The sequence below is a fragment of the Balaenoptera acutorostrata genome, chromosome 15, assembly GCF_949987535.1.
Source record: "Balaenoptera acutorostrata chromosome 15, mBalAcu1.1, whole genome shotgun sequence".
NCBI lineage: Eukaryota > Metazoa > Chordata > Mammalia > Artiodactyla > Balaenopteridae > Balaenoptera > Balaenoptera acutorostrata.
Window position 1 is genome coordinate 1,850,325 of NC_080078.1, and position 9,155 is coordinate 1,859,479.

At 51.3% G+C, this 9,155-nt stretch overlaps 1 long non-coding RNA gene across 1 annotated transcript; it reads right to left on the minus strand.

The window, feature by feature from the left end:
- Positions 1-457: 457 nt before the first annotated feature.
- Positions 458-7,569, minus strand: LOC130704852 (uncharacterized). Its single transcript, XR_009005350.1, has 2 exons — positions 7,284-7,569; positions 458-505 (listed from the first exon to the last, which is right to left on the minus strand). It is a non-coding gene; the product is annotated as an uncharacterized LOC130704852 (long non-coding RNA).
- Positions 7,570-9,155: the final 1,586 nt, after the last annotated feature.

Here is a 9,155-nt window from a genome sequence, read left to right on the forward strand (position 1 = left end):
GTGGGACGTGCTGGGGCCGCCTTCCCCCAGGGCTATGTGCTGTGGTTAGGCTAGAATTTATCTGCTGGGAGGCGAGCACCTGCCAAGGTCTCCTTTCTCACACCTCAGCCTCTGACTGCATCACGGAGCTCTGCTCCCGCGCCCCCCCCCCCGTTACGTGTCAGGATTGGGGGGCTGGGGGCGGGGGGAGTGCGGGCCAAACCCAGATGCAGGATAGGAACTTGTCATCAGCCTCAAAAGTACTCAGCTCACGACTAACTTCTGGGTAAAAGTTTTAAAATTATAATCTAAGTTATTCAAATCCACCTGAGGGCTTGGAGCTTTTCAAACTCGGAGCAGCGTTTGGAATTTGTGATGGGGCGCTACACACAGCACTTGTGGGGAGGCCGCGTGTAAGCGTGTGAGTACCGTGGAAAGGGAAACCCGGGCAGCCACGCCTCCCCTCCCCTGCACTCACCGTCTCGGATTCGGAGTCGAAGGTTATTGCAGACAGGCTGTCATCCCCCTGGAGGAAGAGACGCAAACAGCGAAAGCTTCAGGCGCCAGCTTGGCTCCACAGTCACCCTGACAGAGCGGGAGCGGCCGGGCCAGGCCGTGCGGCGGCCGCAGAGCCCCCGTCCAGCCCAGACCATCCGTCCACGACACTCACAGCAGGAGCGGCCAGTCTGTCCCGTCGCCTCCGGAGGCACAGGTGGGGACACAGGTGGGGACACAGAACAAAACTCTGCGGGCAGGGCTGCTCCAGGCCTGTCAGTCTAGCGACACCACCTCCACAGAATTGACAAACGCTGCTTTTTTTTTTTTAACTTAATTGAAGTATAGTTGGTTTACAATACTGTGTTAGTTTCAGCTGTACAGCAGTGATTCAATTACATATATACATATTTCAGATTCTTTTCATTATAGGCTATTACAAGATATTGAATATAGTTCCCTGAGCTACACAGTAAATCCTATTGTTGTTGTTTATCTATTTTATATACAGTAGCGTGTATCTGTTAGTCCCATACTCCTGATTTATCCCTCCCCCAACGAACGGTTCTTGATAAAAGGATTTCATCTTTGTATCAAAGCACAAGGAACCTGTGACTGCATCCTGGTGAGAACCAATCAAAGTCATTCACGTATCCATCAGTACACGAGTTATTTGGGCGTATAGAGGTTCCTACCTTCTGATTCCAGTGATCTGCCCTGGCCCAGGGAGTAAAATAAAATCTGTACTAACACCAGCACTAGCATGTCAAGGAGAAAAGGGAACTTTCCCAAGAGAATGACGTGTCTGTGTTAACACACTTACTCAGGTTTAAACCCTACAAAGAGAGAAAGCAGAACAATTTCTAAAATCCCTTCACCATACTGTACAGTTGACCTAAACTGCTGATACTGAAGTTAGGACTGAATGCCCCTATTATGGACCAATAATGCTGTATCCGGGTGGCGGTGTAATTACGTTTCAGCGAGCTGTCTGGAGTGTAGCTGAGTCCATGTAGGGCTGTAGCGGGACTGGACTGCATTCTGGAAAGCCCGTGTATCGTCTACAAGGTTAACTATCGGTACATTCGCAACAGTTCTGCTAGCCGCTTGAACTTTTACTAAAAACGTACGGCCGCACAATCACACGGACGGGGGGCAGCTGTAACAGGGGGCACCCTTCCGGTGCGTGCCTCTTAAACAAGGAGAGTCCAGCGTAAGCGTGCAAGGGGACTGGATTCGGGGGACGAGGGGAAGGTAGTGCGTTCTAAACAAACAGAATCTTGAAAAAATCAGCCACGGAATTAGTTTTTTGATGTCATTAAACAGGTGACATTTTAAGGTATAAATAGCAAACGATAGTTATAAAGTTTTCATTGAACCAAGTATATGGAAATGATGTGCAAAATTGAGGCAGGGAAGGCAGGGAACTGGTATACATACGATGTAGGAGATCAGGAAAGCCAGTCAAAAGCTCAGTCTTGGTCCCCTGGCATCACAAAGGACAGCCCGCCAAGCATGAAGGTGAGTTGTTAACAACTGCACAGAAAAGTAGCAACACTTTCTTTTGTGAATACTTGTCACTCTTCTCTGTTCTGAATAAAGTCTTGAAAACTTTTTAAGGACCTGCAGTTTCTACGAGGGAAGGAGGTTATGTGTGTGGTGAACGAAACAAAGTGGTCTATGTCTTGATAGGTGGGCTCACCCACACCATCGCTTTCCCCCCCAGTCAGTCCCCCTCAAACTCTGCTACCCTCCATCCTGCCAGTCAGAAGGAACTAAAGAAGCAAAATATAAGTATCTGAAATCATAGAACAGCCCAAGACCCACCCCTTCAGTCAGCAGCATGAAAGAGACCATATACAGTATTAAAAAAAAAACAAAAGAGCACGTTAACGGCCGAGTCACTCTTCCGTCTCCAAGTATGATCTGAGCTGCCACGCATTCCTGCGTGAGATCGCGTTCATGCACCGTGAGTCAGGAATCCGCAGGGCGGTGATGCTGGTCATGTCCCTCACCCCTCTGCATCTCAGCTTCCTCGTCGACAAGGAGGACACGTTCTCCTACCAGGATTCTCAAACCATTAAATATATACTAATTAAAACACTGGGGAAAAAAGACACAGTGTCCAGAAAGAGATGCAGGAACAAACGGGGATTTAGTATACGGTAAAAGCGGGGAAGGAATGCATTCATCCAGGAGGCACCTTCCAGAATGGTGGGGTGAGGAGCTTGGAAGGCCCTCTCCTCAACAAACAACCATTGAACAGAAGAAGCCACGAAACAATCAATCTTTTGCGGTTTCTGGAAACTGACCTAAAAGCACACAGCTATGGAGAAAAATTCATTCAAAAAAATCTGCTAAATCCAGGGAAGAACGTCGAGGGTCAGGGGCACCCCTCGGCTCCCCAGCTCCGTCTGATAGAAGGGACTCCAGAGGGCTCTCCTCCAGGCGGGTGCAGTCAACACAACTGGGGTGGTGGTGGATCCCCTGCCCCCAGCTCCCAGAAGTAGGGTGTAAGCTCTACCCCAGAGGCGGCAGGCTAAGACTGCCCCTGTGCTGGTAGGGCAGAGGGTCCATGCAGGGAGGGGCAGGCCCAGAAGGAGTGTCACCCCGGGGAAACACTGCACTGTCCCTGCTGTGCAGCGGCCCAGAGGTCCTCCCCAAAGGGAGAGGCAGGACGGCAGCTGTGCCGAGGGGACTGACTGTATTTGTACCAGAGAGTGGAGAATTCCACGCCTCCCTGATTCCATTGCCAAGTCGAAGACAATGTGGGGAGAGATTCCGAGGCCCCCAGCTCCACGGTCATGAAGCAGAGAGCTCACTGGCAGAGCAACCAGAAGGTGAAGAGCCCAGAGCACCCTCCTGAGGTCGCAGTGAGCGACCTGCCTCAGGGAGGCTGCCGGCAAGCACCGGAGTGCTGTCAGAGCAGGCTTGGGCTGACTCAGAAACAGTCCCCACGCTGCACCCACACCTACCAAAGGGCGCGAGCCCTGGTGGTGCTGGGGCTTCGGCCAGCTGCTGACCAAACCCTGGCTGAATGATAAACTACGCTGCCCCGAGAGCAGACCCCAGGAAGCCAGGCTTCAAAGTACAATGACAGGACTTCCCTGGTGGCGCAGTGGTTGAGAATCTGCCTGCCAATGCAGGGGACACGGGTTCGAGCCCTGGTCTGGGAAGATCCCACATGCCATGGAGCAACTAGGCCCGTGAGCCACAACTACTGAGCCTGCGCGTCTGGAGCCTGTGCTCCGCAACAAGAGAGGCCGCGACAGTGAGAGGCCCGTGCACCGCGATGAAGAGTGGCCCCCGCTTGCTACAACTAGAGAAAGCCCTCGCACAGAAACGAAGACCCAACACAGCCAAAAACAAATAAATAAATAAACAAATTAAAAAAAAAAAAAAAGAAAACTTTAAAGTACAGTGACAGACATCCCCGGAAGTCCAGAGAACCACACGCATGTCCAAGGTTGCCCTCTCAGGAGAGATGGGAGAGGGAAAACCCATATGCGCTAGTTCCCCATTGCACGTGGGCAAAAATGTAAACCCCTGAACTGTGACAGCAGCCTACACACACACACACACACACACACACACACAAACACACACAGCACTCAATGGTTAAGGGCAAAAATCTGACCGGCCCAGGGAGTGAAACACAACCTCTGACCAACAAGTGGCTTCTGCTGACCCAAGGGTAACCCCTAGGTAGTTGGGCTAAAAGATTTAAACAAGAAAAAATCTGAGACGGGAACAGAGGCCGCATGGTGCGGGGACATCGACTTCACACAGTTAGCTCAGCCAAGTCACTCGGCAAATAAACGAACCACTGAGCAAACCACATCAACCCCTGGGGAGGAGTTGCTGTAATATATTATCTAAATGTCTAGTTTTCAACAAAAATCTATGAGACATACAGAGAAACAGGCAAGTGTGACCAATATACAGGGGGAAAGAGCAGGCAATAGAAACTACTTTTGAAGGGCCCAGATGATGGACCTGGCGGACAAAGGCTTCTGGAGCAGGGAGAGCCGTAGAGCAGGCAACAGAGAATCTTACAAGTAGTAAACGCCCTGTAAATGCTCTTATTATCTTGCTCTAGAAACTGTGAGCCCTTTTAGAAGTGTTGGCCCTTAAGTCACCAGGGACCACGCCCAGGCTCCACTTCACCCTTGTGGCTCTGCCCTGGCCAGCGGGGCCTGCTCACGGCCACAGCACAGTGGGCTCCCTGGCACCGCGGTAAGAGCTCTGTGAAGTTCACGAGCAAGCCCAGCGGCGGCTGTGTTCCAAGGGACTCGGGGGACTGGACAGACTGCACAGTGCCTGTTCACAAGAGGTTCTTGCCTGCTTGAGAACAGACGTAAGCTCAGCAGAGAAATCGCCAGTCAGCCTGGGCCAAGGGCGGCGAGTCTCCTAAATGCCCAAAGAGCCCTGCCCCAGCCTCTTCCACAGACTGGGTTCCTGGAGACCAAGGCACTGGGGCTCAGCTTGTCTTTGTGTCCTCAGAGGCTGGCATGTATAAGGGGCTTAACAAACGCTTCTATGTGCAAGAACGTTTACAGCAGCATTGTTTCTAACAGCACAAACGTGAAAACAAGAGAGTAAAAGCGGGCTTCCCTGGTAGTGCAGTGGTTAAGAATCTGCCTGCCAATGCACAGGACACGGGTTCGAGCCCTGGTCCGGGAAGATCCCACATGCCACGGAGCAACTAAGCCCATGCGCCAAAACTACGAAGCCTGTGCTCTAGAGCCTGAGCTCGGCAACAAGAGAAGCCACCGGAATGAGAAGCCCTCGCACTGCAAGGAAGAGTAGCCCCGGTTTGCCGCAATTAGAGAAAGCCCGTGCGCAGCAATGAAGACCCAATGCAGCCAATAATAAATGTAAATAAAATAAATAAATTAAAAAAAAAAGAGTAAAAGCAAGGAAATGGAGAGTTAAAATAGGGGTATCCTATTAGGTTAGCATTTTTATTTTTATTTTTAAAAAATATTATCTTTCCATTTTTGCATGAGGAATAACTGTCGAGATTATTTATTTATTTATTTATTTAGGCCGCGCCACACGGCAGGCGAGATCTTAGTTCCCCCACCAGGGATCAAATCCATGCCCCCTGCAGTGGAAGCACGGAGTCTTAACCACTGGACCGCCAGGGAATTCCCACGTTAGAGTTTTAAAAAAAAAATTTTTTTTAATTGAAGTATAGTTGATTTACAGCATTGTGTTAGTTTCAGGTGTAAAGTGATTCAGTTATATTAGACATATATTTTTTCAAATTCTTTTCCATTATAGGTTATTACAAGATATTGAATATAGTTCCCTGTGCAATACGGTAAATCCTTGCTGTTTACATTCCATATATAAGTGAGATGATACAGTATTTGTCTTTGATGTTGTTTTTTTTTTAAAAATTGAAGTAGAGTTGATTTACAATGTTGTGTTAGTTTCAGGTGTACAGCGAAGTGATTTAGTTATATGTATATATATATAAAGTTAGAATTTTAAAAATCATGTTTTTGAAAATGTGTGGATGCGGGAAGATGCTAGGAATAAATGAAATGGCAAAGGTTACAAAACAATATAAATATGATCTCAAGTTTTAAAAAGCATATGAAAAAAAAAGATGCATTAAAAATGGTCAGAAGAAAATACACCAAACATTAACTGTGGTTTTCTGTAGGCAGTTAGATTATGGGTAATTGATTTTCTCTACTGGGCATGAATAACGTTTATAATCACAATACGAGAAGTTGAAGGAGCAGTAACTGAGGCCACTGTAGACGGGCAGGCCTTCCAGATGCGGCAGGACTTGGTGCCTTGAGGGACAAGTAGGACACTTCAGCAGCTCCAGTGGCAGCAGCACTGAGCCCCTGCTTGGGGTGAGCTCTGTACAGCCATGCTGGGTACTGCCATCTCTGGGAGAAGGAAGCAAAGTGAGCCAAGTTCCCTTTGTCTGGAGCCCTCCAAAGGCTTCCCACTGTGGCCCGAATAAATTCAAACTCCGTGCATGGCCTGCAAGGCTCTCCATGGTCAGGCCCATGGCTCCCTTCCATCCACACCCATGCCCTTGAGGAGATCCCAGCAACTTTCTTTCAGGCCCTGGAACCACTGCACTTTCCCACCCCAGGACCTTTGCACCTGCTGGTCCCACTGCTCTCTGATCTTTACCAGGCTGCCTCCTTCTCATCAGTGACATCAGGACACTCCAACTTCTCAAAGTCGCTGTTCCTGGCACCCAGTCTAAAGCAGCCTCCCCAAACCACCTCCGTTACATGGGCTGTTTTATTTTCTGCAGCGCACTTTCCACTTTCTGACTTGATGGACATGATCTGTTTTTTACCTTGTTCTCCCCCACCCCACCCCACGCCACTGGAATGCAGTTTATTCATCCACAATGATGTCTCCAGCAGACGGTTGGCGCGCCAGAAACACTAGGTAAACCAAGTCCCCCGCCCTGGAGGCACGGGGTGGGCGGACACTTAGGCAGTGAGCTCTGTCACCTGGCGGGCCGCGGTCGCTGGCTCGGCACAGGCCCGGCTTCGCAGGCGCCGAGCAGCGAGGGCGCAGTGTCCGGGAGGGCTTCCTGGAAGCGACGGCCAGTGCAAGGACGAACGGGGGACTAGAGGCGGCTGGAGGCTGGGCGAGGGGCGGCGACGCCCCGCCAGCCGCACGCGGGCGGGGGCCGGAGGCCCGCTCTTATTCGGTAACAATAATGGCAGTAGTCACCGGCGGTCGCCGGCCCTGCGCCCCCTTCCTCCAGCCCGCGCCCCGGCGAGGGGAGGCAGCCAGGGGACCTCCCCGTCCTCCGCGCTTACCGTCTCCGAGGCCGGCTCCCCGGTGCTCAGGGACATGGCGGCGGCGCTGCCCGATCGCCCCTAGGCGCTGCGGGTACGGCCGTCCGGTTCTGGGGCTCCGCCGACCGCCAGGCTGCCAGCAGCCTCGGGGCCTGCCAGCGCGCCCGCCGCGACCCCGCTGCCATGGCAACCGCGCGGGCCCCCGAGCCCCGGATGTGGCCGGCGCCCCGCGAGGCGGGCCGACCGTAAGCGTGTTCGGGGAGCCCCGGCGGGTCAACAGGCTGCGCGCCCAGAGTGTAGGGCGGAGATCGGGGCGGAGCTGGAACAGTCCAGCCGCCGCCGAGGCTGCAATGCGAACCTGTGCACTAGTCACCAGAGCCGGATATTAATATTTATTAGGTTAACGTTGAAAGGGACAAGGGGCTTCTGCGGTGTCCACGGTCTGCCAGCTCTGAACGCCTGGCATTCAGAAAACCATCTTCCTGATCTCGGTACCTCAGGCTCAAGGGTTCTGATGTAGCCACAGGACAATAAAAAATAAGAGTTTGCAGTCACTGTATTCAGTGTGCATCATGAAGATCTTTAGGCGAGTTGGGCTGCAACGTTTATTTAAATTATTAGCAAGTATAACCTGCCCTTTCTTTTCATACAGACCTCCAAGGGCATCTACTCTGTCCCCCTGCCCTGCTTTACTTTTCCAGCCCCCTGGCCTTTATGATCTACAAGAACTTCCCATGTCTAGCATGTAAGCTCTCTGGGGCAGGGCTGTGTTTTGTTCACGGCTGTATCTCTGTCCTTTGGAACAGGGTCTGGCACATAGCAGGTGCTCAATCAATAGGTATCTGGTGCCCGGCAAGTCATAACTTCTCTGTGCCTGTGTCGTCAAATATAAATTGGAGAAAAGCGTTGTGGTGAGGATCAAATGAGTATCTCTTGATACTCATTTGAGTTGCCGGTTCCAGAGTGAGCGCACTGTGACAGTGTTAGTACACTGTTATGAGGTGAACAAATGAATGAGTCTCCACACAGGGTAGTGTGGTGTAGCAGGAGGAATGCCTGGCAGGTTATTACTGTTCGAATTCTAACACCACCAATTATTATGAGTCCATGACCCTCGTTTTCTTCAGTCTCCTCATCTGTACAACAAAGGGGGTGAGCCACACGGTGGTCGGACGCTGTCTCCCCACAAGCTGGTTAGTGCTCAGGAGCCCAGGTTTAGTACTTTCACCATCGTCTCCTTGTCTGCAAAGTAGAAACAGTTTCAGGGCTTTTGTTGGCACTGAAGGAGAAAACACAGCTAAAATTCAGCATGGGGCCTGGCACATGGTAAGCACCTCAAAAAACAAGCTACCAGGTAACGCTTTGCCGCTGGTCCAATTACTTGAATGGTATTTTAAATTATTTATTTATTTATTTATTTATTTATGGCTGTGTTGGGTCTTCGTTTCTGTGCGAGGGCTTTCTCCGGTTGTGGCAAGCGGGGGCCACTCTTCATCGCGGTGCGCGGGCCTCTCACTATCGCGGCCTCTCTTGTTGCGGAGCACAGGCTCCAGACGCGCAGGCTCAGTAATTGTGGCTCACGGGCCCAGCCGCTCCGCGGCACGTGGGATCCTCCGGGACCAGGGCTCGAACCCGCGTCCCCTGCATCGGCAGGCGGACTCCCAACCACTGCGCCACCAGGGAAGCCCCTTGAATGGTATTTTAAATGGCAAAATTTTATTTGTTCTGAAATTATCCCCTTCACTCATTGGCGCTCCTCTGCTCTGTGAAGCCCTGTTTCCGGAGTGGTGTCAGGTACAGTCTGTACCCCAAGTTCTGGTTCCCTATTTACACCTTCCCTGATGGATCCTAAAAGAAACCCCATGCTCTCCTCTGAGCTGCCACCAGAGTTGT